The 23312-nt window shown below is 47.4% G+C and overlaps 1 protein-coding gene across 5 annotated transcripts in view; it reads right to left on the bottom strand.

The window, feature by feature from the left end:
* Positions 1-23312, bottom strand: part of SH3BP5 (SH3 domain binding protein 5) — a 78355-nt gene that overhangs the window by 15398 nt on the left and 39645 nt on the right. The gene's annotated exons all lie outside the window — the stretch shown is intronic.

Consider the following 23312-nt stretch of genomic DNA (forward strand, 5'->3'; position numbering starts at 1 on the left):
CCCATCGTGGGACAGGTACAGCCAACCCCACAGCCTTTCTCAGAAGCTCTGCCTCACTCGAGGCCTGTCACCTTCCCTGCCCAGATCTGTGGCTCAATTCATGGCAAGTCAGAACCAGGAAGGCCCCCAGAGATCATGGTCCAAAGACTTCACTCTATAGAAGGGGGACCTTAGCTGAGAGGACACAGCCTTTCCTGAGATCACACAGCTGACTAGAAGCAGAGCTGTGCCAGACTCCAGCCAGTATGAGTTCCAGCCCAGCACTGTCACTCTGCCAGACAGTCTCCCACTCAACTCACACCCACTGACACCAGCGACAGGCCAAGTATGGCACCAGGCAGGCAAAGAGAAGGACCTAATTAACACAACACAGTCCCTGCTTTCAAGGAGCATCAGGTGGGAGAACCAATACCAACTGCAGATGACCACCACGTCTAGAGCTGCCCCCACTACATGCGTCTACTGATTGTTCAAAATGTGATTAATCCCAGCCAGGTGCAGTGGCTCACACCTGTAATCCCAGCACTATGGGAGGCAGGCGGATCACTTGAGGTCAGGAATTAAAGACCAGCCTGGTCAACATGGTGAAACCCCATCTCTACTAAAAATACAAAAATTAGCCAGGCATGGTGGTGGGCACCTATAATCCCAGCTACTTGGGAGGCTGAGGCAGAAGAATCACTTGAACTCAAGAGGCAGAGGCTGCAGTGAGCCGAGATTGCACCACTGCACTCCAGCCTGGGTGACAGAGTAAGACTCCATCTCAAAAAAAAAAAAGGTGATTAATCCCAATTGAATGTAAGGCATCCCTAATCTTAAAGACTTAGTACAAAAAAAAAAAGAATGTTAAATATCTCAATAATTTTTATTATATGATGAAATATTTTGGATATATTAAATTAAATTAAATATATTATTAAAATTAATTTCAGTTGGGTGCAATGGATCCCACCTCTATTCCAGCACTTTGGGGGGCCAAGGCAGGAGGACCACTTGAGGCCAGGTATTCAAGACCAGCCTGGGAAACATAGCAAGACCCCACTTCTGGAAAAAATTAAAAAATTATCCGAGCATGGTGGCACATGGCTGTATTCCCCACTCCTTGGGAGCCTGAGGCAGGAGACCGCTTGAGGTTACAGTGAAATACAATTATGCCGCTGCACTCCAACCTGGGTAACACAATGAGACCCTGCTTCTTAAATAAATAAAATTTAAAGATTAAATTCACAGAGGCTGGGCACGGTGGCTCAAACCTGTAATCCCAGCACTTTGGGAGGCTGAGGCAGGTGGATCACAAGGTCAGGAGTTTGAGACCAGTCTGGCCAACATGGCGAAACCCTATCTCTACTAAAAATACAAAAATTAGCCGGGTGTGGTGGCATACGCCTGTAGTCCCAGCTACTCGGAAGGCTGAGGCAGAAGAATCGTTTGAACCTGGGAGGTGGAGGTTGCAGTGAGCCGAGATCACGCCATTGCACTCCAGCCTGGGTGACAAGAGTGAAATTCTGTCTCAAAAAAAAAAAAATTAATTTCACCATTTCATCTCTCCCCATCTTTCCTTTTTTACTGTGACCACAGGGAAACTTACAATTATACAGGTGATTCCAATTCTATTTCTTGTGGACAGTAGATACCTTTACCCCAAGATGGGCCATGTGACGGCAGCTGTGTGACTGCATGAGAAATCAGCACTGAAACATCACAGTCACCACTCTACAGGCTCACCTTGAATTCCCCAGCAGGGTAGAAGCCACAAACCCGCCTCTGCAGCGTCCTACCACCCTCCCTCGTCCCACCACCCTCCCTCGGTTAACCACATCCCCAAGTCAGTTACATAAGCCCTGGTGGGACGTCCCTAGGGCAGCCCCTGGGACTCGGGAAGAGGGGAACTACAGGGACCCCACCCTTCTCCAAGCAATTCTTACATGACTTCGAGGAAGTCTTCAGAAACCACAGGCTGAGGACGCTTTGTGAAGAAGGTTAAAGAAGGGGGAACAAAAAAATCAGAGACTCAGAGCACGCCAGCCCCCAAGGCAAAGAACAGCTTTCCCAAGCACTCTGTAATTGTGTACTGCATACCAGATCCAGACCCAGCCCTCCAGGCGACGATGACAATCAGATGGAGACCTGAACCAAGCATGGAGTGGACACTCAGAAGTCTGTAATACAACGCTGTATGTGACAGTGCCACAGCAGGAAGGGAAGTATGGCAGGGAATGTGAAGGAGAAATTATTTCCAGTACAAAGAATCAAGGAAGGCCTCTTAAAGGAGGAGGATCCTGAACTCAGGACGAAGGACACAAATGATTTGAAAACATGGGCTGATGAGGTGGGGGGCAGAAGGAAGGATTTGAGACTCTAAAGACATATTACAAAACAGAGTGCCTGTAGGAGATGTGATGATACCTCAGATCAAATTTTTAAAAAGGACTCGAGTGAAGACCTTGAATGAATGCCAGGCTAAACCTTCAACCAAAGTGGCCCAGGGACCTGCCCCTGCTGTGGACTCACCCTGTGGCCCTGGGACCAGTCGCCCACTTCCACTCAGGTGTGCCTCAGCTACACAAGGAGAACAAGGATGCCCACGCTCCCTAGAGCTGACCAACTCACCCCCCAACCCCTGCCCTACCTCGTGCCTCCAGGCCCATTAGTGGTTCTTAGTTCTTTCATGTGAGGACAGCCCTGCAGGGCCTCCGCAGGCCAAGCTGCTGGGAACGAGAGGAAGCAGAGGGAACCTGTCACCTTAAAAGCCACTCCACCCCCTACCCATAGGTGGCCTCTCCTACCTATATGCTTCACACCAACTCCAGGAGACAGGATGAATCCCACGGGATCCTAAAATGGGATTTGTATTTGCTTTTTTAGGAATTTTTTAGTATTTCAATTCAGCAACATTTAAGGGTAAACTCTCTTCTCCCAGTTCTCTCTGCTTCAGTTATGAATCCCTTATTTCTTCAAGCAAGAAAAGATGCTCTCTTGACGGCCTTCTGAAAGGTGGCTGCTGTACCATGGGCCCAGCACCTCTTCACACCCTCTGCCATGTATCTGATGAGTTCCAAATAAGAGAACCAGATCTCTACAAAGGAAAAGAGGAAGCCCATGTGAAGCTGCCTTTCAGAAGAATATGTGCTGTCAAATTCCGGACAAGCGTCTGAAGTTTCTGTGAGATTCCTTCTCCTGTACAGTGACATCAGATACATGTTTGCCTTGCCATATCACAGGTACAACTAATGTGAGGCCTCATTCCACATTTAACCCACAGAAACCAGATGCCATCTCTCCATAATTCATGCACTTACCGGTTCATTCACTCAGTAAGCACTGGGCACCTGTCATGCCCCACTGTCTATTCTCTCTATTCGTTGTGGTCTCAAAGGGAGGCAATATCTCAGCTAAAGACCCTCACTTCCCAGCCCTCACTACAACTGGTCCCTCTGGTAAGTGACAGCTAATGAGAGGTAAATGAACACTGAGTGAGATTTCCAGGAAGGCTCCTGTTACGGACTGAATGTTTGTGCCCACCCAAATTTACATATTGAAGCCCTAATCCCTAATGTGATTATATTAGGAAGTGGGGCCTTTGGGAGCCATATTAGTCCATTCTTGTACTGCTATAAAGAAATACCTATGGGCCGGGCATGGTGGCTCACGCCTGGAATCCCAGCACTTTGGGGAGGCCAAGGCAGGTGGATCACTTGAGGCCAGGAATTCAAGACTAGCCTGCCCAACATGGTGAAACACCGTCTCTACTAAAAATACAAAAAAATTAGCCGGGTGTGGTGGCAGAAGTCTATAGTACCAGCTATTCGGGAGGCTGAGGCAGGAGAATCACCTGAACCCAGGAGGCGGAGGTTGCAGTGAGCTAAGATCGCACCATTGCACTCTAGCCTGAGTGACAGAGCAAGACTCTATCTCAACAACAACAACAAAAGAAACAAAGAAAGAAAGAAATACCTGAGACTGCGTAATTTATAAAGAAAAGAGGCTTAATTGGCTCACAGTTCAGCAGGCTGTACAAGAAGCCTGATTCTGGTATCTGCTCGGCTTCTGGGGAGGCCTCAGGATACTTACAATCATGGCAGAAGGCAAAGGGGGAGCAAGGCATCTCACAAAGTGCCTGGACTTGGATCCTGGGTGCGGGGAAAGTGCTACACACTTTTTTTTTGTTGGTTGGTTGGTTGTCTGAGACTGAATCTCACTCTATCGCCCAGGCTGGAGTATAGTGGTGCAATCTTGGCTCAATGCAACCTTTGCCTCCCAGGGTTCAAGTAATTCTCCTGCCTCAGCCTCCTGAGTAGCTGGGACTACAGGTCCATGCCACCACCATTGGACAGTCTCCCTGCCAGCAATGCATGGCAAGAGTAGCTGCTAAGACACCAATAATAATTTTTGTATTTTTAGTAGAGACAGGGTTTCGCCATGTTGGCCAAGCTGGTCTCAAACTCCTGACCTCAGATGATCTACCTGCCTCGGCCTCCCAAAGTGCTGGGATTACAGGATTGCAGGTGTGAGCCACCACACCCAGTCGCTACACACTTTTAAACCAGATCTCATGAGAACTCATTGTCGAAACAACAGTACTTGGGGGGTGGTGCTAAACCATTCATGAGAAACAGCCTCCATGATTAAATCATCTCCCACCAAGCCCCACCTCCAACATCGTTGATTACAATTCGACATGAGATTTGGGAGGGAGCACAGACCCAAACCTTATCAGGAGGTAATTAGGGTTAGATGAGGTCCTGAGGGTGGGACCCTCATGAGGAGATCAGTGCCCTTGTAAGAAGGGGAAGAGAGAGAGATCTCTCCCTCTGGTGCACTGAGGAAGCACCATGCTGTCAAAAGGTCTCCTAGGGAAGATTCTGCAAAGCAGGAGGGTATCAGGCAGCAGGCCAGGCCAAGACAGGAAGCACCAAAGAGTTTACACACTTATCTAACTGAGGAAAGTTTAACTGCAACATTGCTTCTCAGTGTCATCACAAAACACAGGACTTCCAAAGTCAGAAACCAATCAATTTCACAATCCCGGAGAGAGCTGGCTATCTGGTTCTCACCATCATATGAAAGATGACACCTAGAAATCTTTGGTACAACCGATAACATTTTACCTTCACATCATAATAAAGGCCCCAGGTCCTGGTATTTAATACATTATTTGAATAGGGCTCTATGCTCTCAGGTCCTGTGGTGTGCACAAGTCATGCAGTGATTCACTCATAGCAGACAAACCCAATGAGCCAGCGGAAGAAGTGAGGCCCTGCTTATAATAGTACTAAAGAGGAAAATGTTAGCAGAGCTTGGTTTGAGGTATAAGATGCAACACAGAAAAAATGTTAAATACCTTCATGACTTACAGACACCAACAGCTTTCATGGGAAGAGCTCCATGGAGAAAATTTTAAAAGGCAGCTTATGGGCTGGGCGCAGTAACACACCTGTAATCCCAGCACTTTGGAAGGCCAAGGCGGGTGGATCACTTGAGGCCAGGAGTTCAAGACCAGCTTGGCCAACATGGTGAAACCCCACCTCTACCTAAATACAAAAATTAGCTGGGCATGGTTGTGGGAGCCTGTACTCCCAGCTACTCGGGAGGCTGAGGCAGGAGAATCACTTGAATCCAGGAGGTGGAGGTTGCAGCAAGCCAAGATCGTGCCACTGCACTCCAGCCTGGGCAACAAAGTGAGACTCTGTCTCAAAAAAAAAAAAAAAAAAAAAGCCTGCTCATAAATGAATGTGATAAGTGACCTTCATTAGACACTGTGACTGTGAAGCCCTTGGAAATGTGGAAATGTAGAGCATTCCACGAAGGGTCATCGGCAAAGGAGGAGGCGGGTAGAGAAGCCTGGCATTGTTGAGGCTGCAGTCATGCCCCTCCGACTCAACTTCCACTGTTGCCCACAATGGCTCTTGGGGAGGAACAAGAGCATCTGCACATTTGCATTGGCTACAACAAAGGTCCAAGACAGGAGGGAGTTTACAGACCTCCCAGTTCAAGCCCCTCATTTTTCAAAGGAGAGCCCAGAATAGGTGATGTCACATAGCTGTTTAGTGGCCCCCCAGAGCCAGGAAGCCACAGCCCCTGACCCCTAGTCTGGAGCTATTTCAGCTCAACCATGCAGTGTGTACCCCCCGGAGTAACTCATTAACACAGTCACCGGACAATTGGACAGTCTCCCTGCCAGCAATACATGGCAAGAACAGCTGCTAGGGCACCAAAGACAAGATGGAAACCCCACTATGCACAGGATTGCTACCTCCTGCCTGCGGCTCCCGTCCTGAAGCCTTACGCGGGTCCAGCTGACAGGCCCGTGGTTAGCTCCAGCAACTGCAAAGGAGGTGGCTGCCCAAAGTCATACTCTAGCAGGTGGTAGCTCCAAGTCAGGAAGAGAGCTCTCAAGACCAGACCAACCTAGTATCTGACTACTCACAAACCTACAGGTCTGGATACAGATGATTACAAAGGAGAAAATAATCATAGCAGTTACTGCTTTAGCATTTATTCTGTTTCAGATAATGTGTATAAAGTGTTCTGAATATAGTACACTTATACTATATAGTATATAGATATAGTACATCATTTAAGTCTCAAAATAACCCTACAGGCCTAACCCAGAGCTTTCATTCTAAATTTTTTTTTTTTTTTCTTGAGAAGGAGTTTTGCTCTTGCCACCCAGGCTGGAGTGCAATGGTGCGATATCGGCTCACTGCAATCTCCACCTCCTGGGTTCAAATGATTCTCCTGCCTCAGCCTCCCAAGTAGCTGGGATTACAGGTGCCCGCCACCATGCCCAGCTAATTTTTGTATTTTTAGTAGATACAAAACAGGGTTTTTTAGTAGATACAACGGGGTTTCACCATGTTGGCCAGGCTGAACTCCTGACCTTAGGTGATCCGCCCGCCTCAGCCTCCCAAAGTGCTGGGATTACAGGGGTAAGCCACCACACCCAGCCTCATTCTAAACTTCTATTAAACACCACTTGCCGGTGCTGCAAAATCCTGACAAAAAAGTACTAGTCAAGGCAGCACAGCCTTAGCTCTCCACACAAATCAAGGGCACAGTGGCCACCGTCACACAGGTCGGGATGGACAGGGAGGTTTGGAGGGTATAAGATTTGCAGAGACCGCCAACGAGGAGCAGAGGAGAAGTGGGGAGAAGGCCTGCTGCCGTAGGAGCTGAGCTCATCCCCTACCAGAGTCCCGAAAATGGGGTCTAGAGAGGCTGATCCTGAAAGCCCTCATGCCTGCCTGAGCTTAGCCTCCTACCCCCGACCACACAGTCTCACCTGCTCTGAGGAACAACTTGGACCCCACTCACAGGGCAGCCAGGAGCATGAATGAGATGCAGAGAGGCACGGGGCAGGCAAAATTTCCCCACCTAGAGGCACAGGCCTCCTACTGCCTTCCCCACTCCCCTTTCTAAATGTCTTTAGTACTTAAAATCCAAAAGGACTCTGGGGTTTACTTGGGAATGGTTGGGCTCAGTATGCATACACCCCCCAGCACTTGGCCAAAGCAATGATGGAGCAAAAGAAGCTTCCGGAACCCCCTGGATGCCTGGACATGGATTGGGAGGAAGGAATGCCCCACTTTCTTCTAGAGAAAGTTGGAAAGATACCAGCCCAGGGCGAAGCAGGCTCTGCGTGAGGTGAGCAGTGACCCTGCAGGCATGGGGTGGCAGGACCCAGAGGAGAGAGAAGCCCCAACCAAATGACAGGTGGGCCAGCTTCTACCCCTCGTGCTTCGCTGGAGGAATCTCACCCCCACAGGGCCCGGGGCAAGGCCCCTGCTGGATGGGGGCAACCACTTGGTAGGAAGCCTCTGTCCTTTTTAACTTGATACTGTTTTGTCCTTGCCTCTTTACAGTGAATGTCACAGGCACTGCTGGAAAGAACCCCTCCCCCGGCTAGAAGCTCATGAAGAAAAGCATCAGAGGCCTTTCCAACCCAACCGAGGAAGATCAAAAACCTTTGAAAACATGGTCAATAACCCCTGGGGGGGTCTCAGTGAGGGAGGGATGGGCAGGACCAACATCAAAATGGACAAGAGACAAGGATGTCTGTTCTCAGATTTATTAAAGCCGTGGTTTTCTGCCTATATTCTGAGGAATCCCAGGGACCGGCAGTTCATGGACTGCCTGAGTCCTTCCAACCTGCAAGCTGCCCATCCTGCACTCCCCCTTCAACTCCTGAATGATGCTTCATTGAAGAGGACCAGAGATAGAAACTGGCCATTCTGATAGCACCGTTTTACCCCTGAGGATGTCTGGCATATATTTTAATCCAAATTATCTCAGAACAAAGTTTCATTTGAAAACATCTTCTGGAGAGAATTCCATTAAGCCCATTTAATTCCTTGATTATTTTTCACACCGAGGTGCTTCTAATTTTTCATTTTTATTTAGTCAAAATTATTCTCCTGAGGATTGATTCCTTTCTATTTCAAATAGATTTGATTGAATGAACAGTTTCATCCATATCAAATTTTACTAAACGTAGCTTGTGGCATGGAGTTTTTCATTATTTCTATCAAAATTTTCCTGAATCAGTTTCTTAAAGATCTAAAAATTTGGTGAGGCGTGGTAACTCATGCCTGTAATCCTAGCACTTTGGGAGGCTGAGGCGGGCAGATCACCTGAGGTCAGGAGTTCAAGACCAGCTTGGCCAACATGGCGAAACCCCATCTCTAATAAAAATACAAAAATTAGCTGGGCCTGGTGGCAGGCACCTACAATCCCAGCTACTCAGGGGGCTGAGGCAGTAGAATCATTTGAACCTGGGAGGTGGAGGTTGCAGTGAGCCGAGATCGCACCACTGCATTCCAGCCTAGGCAACAAGAGCGAAACTCTGTCTTGGGAAAAGAAACAAAAAAAAAAGATCTAAAAATTTGTCAAACATAGGGGACATCATTTTTTCTCGGTCCCAAAGGTTACCATGTACAGTCTGAGCCATTATCAGTTTAATAGTGTTATTTCTCCCAACAATGTATATTACAAAGTAAATAAGAAATCTATGGTATGTATCTACCCTTAGAGAAATGAGAAAACCATGGGCAGTCTTAAGAGAGACAGCGCCTGCAGCTGTACCATAGACAGACTACAGAGCCCTTTAATATGTCAGAGCAGCAAGAGAGCTTTGCAGGGTTAGAAACATCAAGGTCAAACGGTTTTGTTCCAGCCTGAGCTTAAAGGTGAACTTTTTAAAAATAAAAATGTAAAAGCTACTACTTGCTTCAAAATACAGCTAGGAGTAAGAAGGGAGAGCTGGGGGTGAGGGTAAAGATGAAACAGGATTGCCCCAAGGTTGGTAATAGAAGCTGGATGACAAACATCCAAGGTTCCATTACACTGTTGTCTATTTTGCATATATTTGAAAGTTTTGACCCCAGTTTCTGGCAAGACAATCCCTACTGCCAACAGTCATCCAGACTAACCAGGGGTGAGTCTGACTCAAGGGTTTCGGTTGGGGGCATCAGGGAAGGTTCATCAAGCACTGAGCCCACCTCTGCTTATCTTCAGTACTAGACACCAGCCTGCAGTTCACCTCTGGACACAGCATGTTCAGACACACCGCCCAGAGGGCTTCCCATTGCACTCAGGAAGGACCGGTTCCTCTGCCTTAAGCTGGCACTATTTGTCACCCTATAGAATCTCCCTAATTCATGTAAAAGCTGGCAGGAGGATGGTCTTGGGCCTTATGTTTTCACAGGGCACTACTTAGCGTGAGTCAGTGTGCCTAGGCTAGTCAGCCGACTGATGTCTATGACCTGTCCCCACAATTCCATCCTTTCACAATTACAAGCAGCTTACAGGGCCTGCCAGCTACACACAGCAGGCCTCCGGGAATGACGCATCCCAAATCAAATCCTTCCTGTTGCTGCAGCAACCCCATAGATGCCAGGCTCTTCCTGCCCACCCTAGCCAGAAGGGTGCGCCCACATTCCTCCTCATCCTCCTCCCGCTCTCACCTTCATGCTCTAGCAGTGTGCCACCGGCTAGAGAATCGACTGGCCAGGTGCGAGGCAGGGGCCTGAGCTGGGGGTAGACAGCAGTACCCAAAAGGAAAAAAACCCCACAACAGCACCCCAGGGTACCACCACCAAACCTAGACTCCTCACCCACAGAACCAAATAACAGGGTCTTTGCACTCAGGGAGACGGAGACAATGTAGACCAATTGTTTTATTTTCTAGGAGAAAACTTCAGAGCCTAACAAATAAATTGGCCTGCTCAAAGCATCAAGCCTGGGTATTCTATCAGCCCCAATCCAAGCTGCCTTCCCTGCCAGCCAGCCACACAGCCATCCCCGACATCACACTCTCGCACTCTCTCTGTCCCCAAAACACACACGCAACATGCCCCACCTCTTAATTCTTCAAATGTGTGCAAACTCACAGAGCTCCTCCACTGCGGTGGGTTTCCCTGAGCTCAGCAGGGCTGTATCTTCCTCCCTGCACGTCCACTCACAATTCTCTTCCATCTCTGCCTTTGTCCCCCACCTATACTGTCATTCCCAGGACCCACAAAACACCAGCATCTCTTAAGACACACACACACGCCAATCAGGGAAGCTATTTCATCCTCCACTGGGATGCACGATGCAGACCCAGGCCACGAACCTGGTCATTGCCTGACATTGTGAGGGAGTGGAGAGCCCTGCTTTATGCCGCACGGTGGCGGAGAACTGGAATATTGCACGCCGGGAAAGTCCATGTATTCTGTAATTATGCCTCATGACATTCCTTTGCAGTTAATGAGTAGCTGCCGATTTCCAGTCACAAGGGTGGAGCATAGGAGTGGAGAGGTGGATGTATAAAGAACTGGGATGCCAGAAGAGGAAAGAGCATCTCCCTCCCCTAAGCTATAGCTATAGCTAATTTTTCTATTTTTAGTAGAAACAGGGTTTCACCATGTTGGCCAGGCTGGTCAAGAGTGAAACACAGTCCCCCAACAACAAAAAACACATTTTGATGCCGTGCACAAAACTGGCATTGATTTGACCAGGACAATTGGACCAGTGACAACTGGGCCACTGTGAGGCCATGGTCTGTGTCAAGAGAACCAGGAAGAGCAGAGTATATCCCTGGCACCAACAATAACCATTGTCTTGGGTCTACAACCTTGAACAAGGACCTGAAGGCATCAGATTCCCTTGGCAGAGCTCTGATCCCCCGACTCCTACCTCTCTCCTTCCTCTCCAGCGGAAGAACCAGGTGGCCAGTTGCTCCCTCCCCCAGTCCTGCCTCTCTACAGGTACACACTTCTCTGCCTGGGGGTTGCGAGCATAACACCCACTCCTCCAGTAACTGCTCCCCAAGTGCATGGTTCCACCTGCACCATGTGGACAAACAAGCCCCCTGTAGCTCTCCAATCTTAACACACCATAATGGCAACAAAAGAAACATTTTGGGCCGGGTGCAGTGGCTCAAGCCTGTAATCCCAGCACCTTGGGAGGCTGAGGCAGGTGGATTACACGAGATCAGGAGGTCGAGATCAGCCTGGCCAACATGGTGAAACCCTTTTTCTACTAAAAATACAAAAAATTAGCCGGGCGTGGTGGTGCATGCCTATAATCCCAGCTACTCAGGAGGCTGAGGCAGGAGAATTGCTTGAACCTGGGAGGCGGAGGTTGCAGTGGTGAGCCGAGATTGCACCATTGCACTCCATGAGGTGACAAGAGCGAAACACAGTCCCCTCCCCCCAAAAAAGCACATTTTGATGCCTTGCACAAAACTGGCATTGATTTGACCAGGACAATTGAGCCACTATGAGGCCGTATTCTGTGTCAAGAGAACCAGGAAGAACAGAGTATATCCCTAGCACCAACAATAACCATTGTCTTGGGTCTACAACCTTGAACAAGTCACTAAACTTTTCAGATTGGAATGCCAAGGCCTCTGCTAACTCCAAGGAAGCCTCAGTTATAGTACTGAAAATACATAATTACAGCAGGGACCCATGAGGAAAGTTCTGTAATGCAGTATCTGGCTTAAACAACATATGCAAATTGTGAGCAGCAGACTAGTTAACCACAAGCTATGTTGCTTTTGCTATCTTATTTATTGCTGTGCAAGTTTGCAAATTTTCCATAATAAAAAAGTTTACAAAATTGCTTCTCAATACATTTCTTAATCAGCTGTTGCTTTGCTATTTATCTACCACACAGTTCTTTCTTTAAACTCGAAATTATGTCACTGGGTTAAGCAATAGCATAATTTGAGGGGAAAAGGGAGGTCCATACTATTTATCAAGACAAAAAATAACCACGGTTTCTAGTCAAATGTTTTAAACCAATCACAACAAAACTTTTTTTAAACAGCTGGGGAAATTTGAAAAAGGCCTGGATACTAGATGATATTTAAAAACTAATTTTGTTAGGTGTAAAAATGTGACCTTTTAAAGGTTCTTATCTGTTAGAGATAAATATCTAAATATTTAGGTGTGCAGTGATAAATCTATGAACAGCTTTAAAATAATCAAGGAAAAAGCTAGAGGGGGAGGGTGGACGAAACCTGATTGGCAAGAGGTTAACAATTGTTGACGCTGGTGATGGGCACGTGTGGTCCACTGATTATTCTACTTTTGCAGAAATTCCATAATAAAAAGTTGTAAAGAAATATTTTTTGAAGGCGTTGGTTCATCAGTTATCGCTTTTGTTCTTTACCTTCCACATAATCACAAAACTCAAGAAAACGCTTACTAAAAGAATAGGGAAAACCAAAAATATTTGTCAATGGTTGTCCTCATTAAAGGCAACATTTCAAATAAATAAGCAAACAAAAGTAAAACACCACCAGGTGCAGTGGCTCACGCCTGTAATCTCAGCACTTTGGGAGGCCAAGGCGGGTGGATCACATGAGGCCAGAAGTTCAAGACCAGCCCGGCCAACATGGCAAAACCCCGTCTCTACTAAAAGTACAAAAATTAGCTGAGTGTGGTGGCAGGCGCCTGTAGTCCGAGCTACTCAGGTGACTGAGGCACGACGATCCCTTGAACCCAGGAAAGGGAGGCTGCAGTAAGTCGAGGTTGCACCACTGCACTCCAGCCTGAGCAACAGAGCGAGACCCTGTCTCAAAAAAAGAAAAAGAAATATCTAAGATTGCCAATGAGGGGAGGTAAACAGTCAAAATGTTACCCAAACAAGAGACAGGTTTACAAGGCTGAGCTGCTCATGGTCCCTCAAAGCCCATACTACCCACATGCAATCTTTTAAGATGTACGGGAAATGAAGGGGCCCAGCAATGGCCCCAATAGCCTGTTAGTGGCCACATCACTCCAGTTGTCCAAAAGTTCTCATCTCTAACTTCAGTCTCTTCTGCGATGATTTAAAGCTCTCAGCTCTTTCTCTGTCCCTAGCAGAGACAGAAAAACAACAAAACATACCCACTTATAATTACAAAGCACTAAATCAGGATAGAGCACTTCCAAGGAGAGCCAAAACCAAACTGCAGGCACCTGGATAAGCCCTGTCCCTCCCCACAACTCCACCTCTACTGCCCTGATGGAGGGAGGATAAAGGAGCCAGGACAGGGGTGTTTATGAAACCTCTACTATATGCCAGGTGTGAAGCCACAGAGTCCAGCCCATAGCCCTGCTAGAATATTGTCAGACCCATTTTACACCCAAAGAAACTGGTGAAGGCACTGGTCCAAGGTCACAGGGCTAGAAAGGAAGGAGACTGGGACTCATACCCAGGTCTCCAACTCTGACCACCTGGAGAGAAGAAGCACCAATGCAGGGCCCCATATTATCCCCCCTCTCCAGTGGTATATTATCTATTAAGTTTGACGTTTCAGTGAACCAGCTGCTCCTCTGGCCGTACTTAAGTAAGCTTCACTGAAGCTTACAAGACTGACTCTCTAGATTGTAGATCCTGATGGGAACCCACAGTTTGATAAACTCTCTCCATGCCACCATCTGCACACCCATTTTGCCAAGCCCTCTCTCTACAGGGCATCCAAAGGCCTCACAATCCCTGTTCAACCCCTCCTTACCGCCTAGTTCTGGAAGCCTCTGCACATGTATCCAGCATGGGTTCTTTCCTGGATTATTTGTAAAGCTTTCTCACCACTTGCCCACTTGGCTGGAAGCGCCAATGTCAAACTTTCATAAGCTAATCTGGGTGCTACTAGTCTCTATTTGGAGACTGCTTTCCAACACACTTGAAATAAATGGGTTCAAAGTCATTAACATTCCTCGTGCCTCAGATGAAAATACTCAAAATAAATGATGGAGGGGAGTTATCTGTCAATGGCCCCTTCCCTGCCAGCTGGGATCAACAAAAGGAGCCTCTCAATTGGAGAGCTTCTCCATATTGGCCAGGATTGGTCTTTTGCCAGCCAGTACCTCACACAACAGCTTGGCCTCAGTCCCAGGGGATGCCATTTAACAGAGGCAGAGGACACACCCACTCTAGACAAAGTGACTTCAGTTAACACCAACTCACTCTGCAACTCGGAAGCCCAGAGCTTTCTACTCTTGGCCTATGAGCCTGGGAGAGACCCATAAAAGGTATGTGAAGGGAGAGGAGAGAAGGACAACTCAAACCCAGGGACACCAGCACACACTGGACGACCGAATGCCTGGTGAGTGCCCCAGACCCAGGACCTTTGGAGTTAAGATGCTACAGCCAAAAAGTCTGGCAACCCACAGCCCTCTCCTTTATGCATAGTACATAGGATTTCTAGGATCTCGTCACAGCAGTATTGCCCCTTGTGTCCTGGAAAGTCTTATGAGAGCCAAAACTGTGTTACTGAATTTAATCCCCATATTCTAGCATAGTGGCTGGTACACTGCAAATGTTTAAGAAATATTTGTATAATTAAGGTACCTAGCTATGGTGGAAATGATAATCCACAAACAACTCCCTTATGATCAATCGTTATTCATGCATTTGCTATTTTTTTCTCCTGTGACTCCTGCAATTAGATAAATGTCTATCTGGACAGGTTTATCCTTGAAAATGGCCACTTAGGGTGATGTAAAAGCTCACCTGAATAATCAAACTGTATACAGAAAGTCATGTCATATGAACGCCATTCTCTCAAGATCTAACTCATTCCCCCCTCCGCTCAACCTCACCCCTTCCAAGCTGGGCGATACATAACCCAGATCCCAATGGGGCTTCAGGAAATTAAGCCTGGGAAAAGAATTTACCCTCTCTGACTTCATAGGACCAAGTTTCTGTACTTCTTTTGTCAGTTTGCCACGTTATAAAATAGTATATGTGAAAAAATACTTTGAAAACTGCCCAACGCTATGAACATATCAGGAATACATCTCACGAATTATTTCACCATTCACTTGGTCTTCTGAACAAGACTGCAAACTCTTTGAAGGCACCGTGAGTCCTCACCACTAACATGGTAGAGAAGCTGCACTTAGAAACAGGTGCTCCGCCAAGCCCTCCAGTAGCCAGGAACATTGGCTCTTCTCTTCCCACCTCCTCCACGTTTCAGACTTCCCTGGGTCACTCAGCACTGTTTGTTGCCTGGTACACTTAAACACAGCCAAAGGAGCAACTGGTTCACTGAAACGTCAAACCCCTACCTCCAATCTAACTTTGCTTCTGGATCAGCATAACTTGGCTTAATTTTAACTATCACCTGCAAGAAGATCTGCAAAGGAATTCAAGGTCAGAGGGACACAGATGAAAATGAGGGCCTAATATAAACATGAATTAGCAAAACATATCTTTCTGGTAAGCACAGCATATGAAAAATCTGAGGGATCTATTATCATGTAAGTGGGAAGACGCTCGGCATGGCTGCAGCCGGCGGGCCCTGGCCAGAGCAGGCTGTCAGAAACAGCAACAGAGCACAAGGGCATACACAGCTAGGGGCCCCTCTGGCTGCCGGAGGCCATACCACTTCAGGCCACCCGGGGATCTGTGGAAGGATGGGAGTGGCCTAGTGACAGGGCCAGGGCAGCAGCTCCGCCCCTGCCTGGGGAGGCAGAATCGGCACAAACTGGTGTGGCAGGGGCTCTCCATGTGAGCCCAGGTTCCTGGCAGATCTCCTTTCCACCTGGTATTGCCAAGCAAAGCAGGTCTGAGGAACTCAGGGGCCTTCTCCCAGCTCTAAATGGCTGGGAACAAACTGCAGCCAATGGAACTGAGAATGAAAAAGGACAAGATATCCACACAGAGAAATCCAAATGTCTCAGGGTTGAAATGACTACACCTTAAGCCTTTGTAATTCTGTCAATTCCAAACACTCCTTTTTTATTTCTTTTGTTTTTGAGACAAGGTCTCACTCTGTCGCCCAGGCTACAGTGCAGTGGCAGTGGCACAATCACGGCTCAGTGCAGCCTCAACCTCCTGGGCTCCAGAGATCCCACCACCTTAGCCTCCTAGGTAGCTGGGACTACAGGAGCACACCAACATGCCCAGTTAATTTTTTGTATAGATGGGGTTTTGCCACGTTGCCCAGGCTGGTCTTGAACTCCTAGGCTCAAGCGATCCACCCGCCTCAGCTTCCCAAAGTGCTGAGATCACAGGCATGAGCCACCATGCCGGGCTGCAAGCATTCCTCTTTAAAGCAAGTACTCATTTTTCATCTTTACTTTGCACCACGCAACATGAAGATGCGGAAAGGATAAGATGCAATTTCTGCTCTCAAGGAGCTCACGGTTCCAGGGCAGGCTTCTTAACCCATGGTTTAGAGGTTGGGAACACAGATCAAGACTCAGGCTTCTAGACTCATTAGCTGTGTGACCCTGAGTACTTTCTTACTTCTCTGTGCCTCAGTTACCTCACCTGCAAAACACAGATAATAACAGAACGTAGTTCATAGAGTTGCTGCAAGGAATAAGTGAGTTAATACATATAAAGTGCTGAGAAAAGGCATGCAGTAAGCAGTACAGAGTGTCAGCTGTCACATAAGCAAGCATTATGTAGCATTAGCTTGTGGGTATTAACCCACATGACATGCATGATATTTAAAGGGACGCAACATATACCATGAAGTTATAATTTATGCACCCATGCACATGTGCGTTTTCAAAGGATGACAACCATAACGCTCAAGTTCTCAAAGAAGCAGAGCAGACAAAAAGCTGAGGGAGCGGGGCTACAGGAAGAGTTCATAAAAGTTACATTGACTTGTGACTTCATTTTAATCCAGCAAAGGGTAAAAGCTAAGCAGTGCTGTCCAACAGAACTTTCTGCAATAATGGAAATGTTCTCTATCTGCACCGTCCCAAAATAGTAGCCAGCCTCCACGTGTGGCTATTGAGCACTTGAAATATGGCCAGCCAGGGTGAACCAATGAATTTTTGGTTTAATTTTAATTAATTTACATTTAAGCAGCTATGTGTGGCTAATGGCTACTATTTTGAACATCACAGAGCTAGTCAGTCTGGGAAGAAAGAAGTCACAGGCAAAGACAAGATTATGCAATGATGCAAAACATTCCCTGATGCAATCAGAAATCATGAGTAGAACACCACAACGTACCCTGCAATTGTGAGTAGTGACGTGCGTGTACACTGAACCACAGCACAGAGAAGTCCAGATGCCGAAAGACAAGAGGGGCCAGGCCAGGCCGTGAAAAGCTTTGTGCGCTGTGGTCAGATTTGGGCTTGACACTGGAGACAGAAGAAATGTTCTGTACTAGCCAGGGTTCTCCAAAGAAACAGAACTGATAGGATGTTTATATAAACATTTATTATAAGGAACTGGCTCGTGCAATTATGGAGGCTGGCAAGTTCAAAATCTGCAGAGCTCAAAATCTCCAAGTAGGCTGGAGACCCAGGAAAGAACTTACATTGCAGTTCAAGACCAAAGGCCGTCTGCTGCAGAATTCCCTCTTGCTCATGGGAGGTCCCTCTTTTGCTCTATTCAGACCTTTAACTGGATGAGGACCACCCACACTGGGGAGGGCAATCGGCTTTACTCTAAGTCCACTGATTTAAATGTTAACGTCATGCAAAAACACCCTCGCAGTTAACAACCAGAATTATATTTGACCACATATCTGGACACTGCAGCCCAGTCAAGCTGACACATAAAATTAACCATCACACGTACTACAGTTTTTGAGCAAGACGATCAGTAGAACTCACTTTGGTAAGATAATTCAGCTGGGAGGCAGTAGGGAGGAATGGAGGTTTCAGGAGGCAGGAAGACCGGTTGAAGGCTATTTCAGGCCGGGGGCAGTGGCTAACGCCTGTAATCCCAACACTTTGGGAGGCTGAAGTGAGTGGATCGCTCCAGCTCAGGAGTTCAAGACCAGCCTGTGGAACATGGTGAAAACCCGTCTCTACTAAAAATACAAAATTAGCCAGACATGGTGGTATGCACCTGTAAGGTGAGGTGGGAGGACTGTTTGAGTCTGGGAGGCAGAGGTTGCAGTGAGCCGGGATTGCACCACTGCACTCCAGCCTGGGTGACAGAATGAGAGACCCTCTCTCAAAAAAACAAACAAACAAAAAAAGGCTATTTCAATGCTCTGGGTAAGACATGAGGGATTGCACCAAAAAAGTGACAATGAGAAATGACTCATTTCGTATTTGTTAAAGTATGAATGAATGGATTCTGTGACTTTACAAAACACTCACTTTATGAGAAGCTAGCATTTCCTCACAAATCTCCAACACAATGTAGAATGGGAAAGGAGGTTTTCCATACAACATAAAGGGAGGGAAGTGATGTAGCAGAGAGATACAGGTAGTTACCATACATACGGAGATACAGGTAGATACAGAGATACAGGCAGTTACTATATTTCCATGCTCAAAAGAGTCTTATGCCTGCTCTGTGGGTAACATATGCCCACCTTTAACTCCTTTTAACTCACAGCCTTTCTAGAAGATAAACTATAGTACCAACGTGGCAGTCTGTTAGCTGCTCCCAATATCCATTCCCCCCTTCATCCTTAAAACAACCTTGCCTGGCTAGCTAAAAGACTCCAAGTCAGGCCTCCCTTGCAGCTACCTTTGACTACCTGACCAAGTTCTAGCAATGAATGGAAAATGTGTTGTCTGGGACTCCCAAGTAGACTCTTTAAAATAGAAGGGACATATATCCCTTCCTCATTTCCTCCTTCTGTCCTGAAATGCAGATGTGATGGCTGGAGTTCCTGGAGCCATCTTCAACCACAAGGTGACGTGGAAGATTGGACTCAAATACTAGGATGTGAGCAGCAAACAGAACACTCGGTTTCAGATGACCATGAAATCACAGCACTAATTCCGGACTGCCTAATTTAGGTCCTCTGTTAGTTGAGAGACGGAATCCTTGTGTGTTTAGGCCATATTTTTGAGTTCTGTTGCTTACGATCAAACATAATTCCTAACTGATGGATGATACAGCTATTATTTTGTGCACAAACAATGTAGATTTCAAAATTTCAGGCCACATACCTTCACCCATATATTTTCCTATGGCCTTGGGTGTTGATATGGGGCTAGGCAGAAGAGGAGCCTACATAAACTAATACGGCATCTTACACCTCATGATTTCCTTCCAACAGCTGCTCTCAATAAAGGGCCCACTGTAGATACCTTCTACCACCTTGGATGAGTGCCCAGGTCAGTGTGAAAACAGACACCCCCCCTTCTCTACATAAGGAGAACCTTCACTAAACTGGCCTTACCCTGAGATCAAGAGACTTAAACTCAAAGAATGCAAAAACCTCAGATTTTGATATGCCACTGCTTTTAGAAATAACACCAAGCACTTTCTCTGGGGTGTGGTGCTTTGACAAAGGGCTGGGGCATACACTTGGGGCTGACAGTGAATTGATGAGCACAGGGCATCTTTTTTTACTTCCATTTAAACCACTTCCTCAGGCCGGGCACGGTGGCTCACACCTGTAATCCCAGCACTTTGGGAGGCCAAGGCAGTTGAGGTCAGGAGTTTGAGACCAGCCTGGCCAACATGACAAAACCCCGTCTCTTCTAAAAATACAAAAATTAGGCTGGGCGCGGTGGCTCACGTCTGTAATCCCAGCACTTTGAGAGGCCAAGGCGGGCAGATCACAAGGTCAGGAGATGGAGACCACCCTGGCTAACACAGTGAAATCCCATCTCTACTAAAAATACAAAAAATTAGCTGGGCATGGTGGCTCACGTCTGTAATCCCAGCTACTTGGGAGGCTGAGGCAGGAGAATTGCTTAAACCTGGGAGGTGGAGGTTGCAGTGAGCCGAGATTGCACCACTGCACTCCAGCCTGGGCAACAGAGTGAGACTCCGTCCCAAAAAAAAAAAAAAAAAAAAAATTAGCCGGGTATGGTGGCACACACTCATAATCCCAGCTACTTGGGAGGCTGAGGCAGGAGAATCTCTTGAACCTAGGAGGTGGAGCTTGCAGTGAACTGAGATCATGCCACTGCGCTCCAGCCTGGGTGACAGAGCAAGACTCCGTCTCAAAAATAAAAATAAACCACTTACCCAAAATGAAACCTACAAAGTGAGGCTTCCTAACCAGAGCCCATCATTGCCTTAACTGAAGCAAACAGGTGCTCCATCCTCTATGAGAAGGTAAACTCCCCCCATGCCCATGAAAGTTTTAAATGGAAGAAACTAATAAATATCAAACTAATAAAGGCCATCGAGAATGGAGAAGGGGAAAGAACTGGTGGGAGGTAGAAACAGGAAGTGGCTGGAGAAGACAGGGGAAGACACAGCTGAGGAACCCACATTCCAGAAGATTCTTCAGAAGAGACCCAGTTGATGTGGCCTCCCATGAAGCCCTTCGGAATTCTACCGGGAGCTGACCAGCTCTCAGCAAAACCAAGCTAGTGAGGGTTGGGGTGGACAGAAAAAAATACTAGACCCAGCTCCTTATCTTAGAAACTCAATTTCGTCCCAGAAACACCAGGCTTGGGAGTAGCTAGAACAGCAGCATGAGCATTCGCATGCTTTTTAGTATCACTCAACTCTCCTGTCTGTGTTCACTTGTGCCCACTCAAGGCTACAGGCTAAGGAATGACAAAGTGGGAGCCAGGGTTCCTCCACAGCTCCACATGCTGTGGATTCAGGAACCCCAGGACAGGGCAGCTGACCCCAAAACTACTTTCTCCCTCTGGCTGATCAACACTACAAATTCCCTTTTGGTAGGGCTGCCAGATTTAGCAAATAAAAATATAGGCCTTCCAGTTAAATCTGAATTTCAGGTAAACAATTTTTTTAGCTTATGTACCAAATATGGCATAGAACAAATTTATACCTAAAAAAAAAAAATCTGAAATTTAACTGGGTGTTCTGTATTCCCATGTTCTATCTGCCAATCTTACTTCTGGCTTAAACTCCACAAGGACATCCCACTGTGTAGAAATGAAAAGTCTACCTACAGCCTGCACTTCTAAGCATTTCCCACTTAGTGTAAAGGGTGTGGTTCTGTCTCTCACATGTGCAGAGGTTCCTGCAGCATGATGAACCCTGAGTTGGGAATATGCAGTCCCACCAGGTTGGAAGCAGGGTATTCCAAGCTATGGGAATGTTTGTAAGTCAGAACCACTTGAAGCCCCAGAGACCATAAATCTCTAAGTCTTATCAGTCATTTACTTCTCAGCATGAATAATTTCATCAGATTCTTCAGGGTAGATTTTCATAGAAGTCACAACTGGAAGGGCTGGGGAAGAAGTAGAAAAGAAAGGAAGGAAAGCAGGGGCATCCTCTGAGTCAGGAAAGGAACAGAAGGTGCACCAAGAGTGCACAGCCGAGGCCCAAACCTCGTCACCAGGCAACATAAAAAGGCCAGCCTGTGTCGGCGAAACTCGTAGCAGAAACACAGCCTATGCTCTGATTTCCTTTCACTGAAAAATTAATCACTCTGCCACTCTTGCCAGGGAATGCCTGTGGTTTACAGAGGGGAAGGGGCTATCCATGTCCATGCAATCACTTTACTGAAAGCAGAGTACAGTTGAGAAGGAAGGAAACATCTGAAGAGCATCATGGTTTCAGGGAACCAAACTCCACACCCTGTTTCCCCTCTAACCACTAAGCTGCGGTGACAAACCACACCTGTTAGCTTCACAGAGCACACTGCCTGCCCAGCAGCGCCAAGGGGGGCTCAGCCATGCCTCTGTGAATAGCAAAGCAGACAAGAAAAAGGGAGTTGCCCATGACAAACCTCCCAACTAACAAGGTGATGGAGGGCAGCTCCTCCAGCCCAGTGCTTCCTGGTTAAGACCTGCCTGCAACCAGTCCCCCATGCGGACTTCCTGCCACCTGCCAGACAGAATGGGGTTGAATGCAAATGGTTCATGGCATCACCAGAAAAGAAAACCTAAGCCAGGCGCGGTGGCTCATGCCTGTAATCCCAGTACTTTGGGAGGCCGAGGTGGGTGGATAACCTGAGGTCAAGAGTTTGAGACCAGCCTGACCAACATGGAGAAACCCCATCTCTACCAAAAATACAAAATTAGCTGGGCGTGGTGGCGCATGCCTGTAATCCCAGCTACTCGGGAGGCTGAAGCAGGAGAATTGCTTGAATCCGGGAGGCGGAGGTTGTGGTGAGCCGAGATCACACCATTGCACCCCAGCCTGGGCAACAAAAGCGAAATTCCGTCTAAAAAGAAAAAAGAAAAGAAAACCTCAAGATCAGCAACACTCTCCCTGCTCCAGCCCCAGACGCCCGAGGCAGAGCCAGCCAAGCAGGAGGTGCAACCCTTCTGGCAGAAGCCCAAAAATCTACTTCTGTGTGTCAGGAGCCTTTGACCTGGGTCAAAAGCTGCCACACATCTCCTTCCTGACCCCATCCTAATTCAAGATTCCAAGTTTCCAAAGCGCAGCTGCTTCTTTCCCAGAATCTTCAACCAAGACTGTCAGGCAGGATGTGATCTTTCAGGCGAAGGAGAGTTAAGAGTCCATGCTCAGTTCTTGCCATAAATCTCCAGGAACTCTGCTTTGAGACAGATGCCCTGTCATTCCACTACGTGCCCTTACTTTGGGCAGCAGGAATGACGCAGTTCCCAGGAACTGGCCTGTGGCCACCCAGGGGGAATGTGACCAGGGCCACAGGGAAGAACGTCACTGAGCCAGACCTCCTCACCCAAAGTCCTGTGGCAAGAACTGCCCCCAGGCAGGCAAGTGGCTCTGCAGAGATAAAGTGACGGGGAAGAAGGAAGGCATGACAAAGCCACACTGAAGTCCTAGCAGGAACAGGGCACCGTGAGGGGAAAGTTCCCAAGGACTCCAGATTCTTGGAACAAGAGCTTCTCAGTTACCCTAGCCAAGAAGAGGCAGGGGCGTGCAGGGAAATAACTGCACCAATGAGCTCAAAAACTGCCTTTAGTCCTAAAAGCCCATTCTCCTCAGATGTGCCAGAGTGTCTTTCAGATTTGCAAATACTCATAAATGCCTCCTATGTGCCA

Source organism: Pan troglodytes, chromosome 2, assembly GCF_028858775.2.
Source record: "Pan troglodytes isolate AG18354 chromosome 2, NHGRI_mPanTro3-v2.0_pri, whole genome shotgun sequence".
In the NCBI taxonomy this organism is placed as follows: domain Eukaryota; kingdom Metazoa; phylum Chordata; class Mammalia; order Primates; family Hominidae; genus Pan; species Pan troglodytes.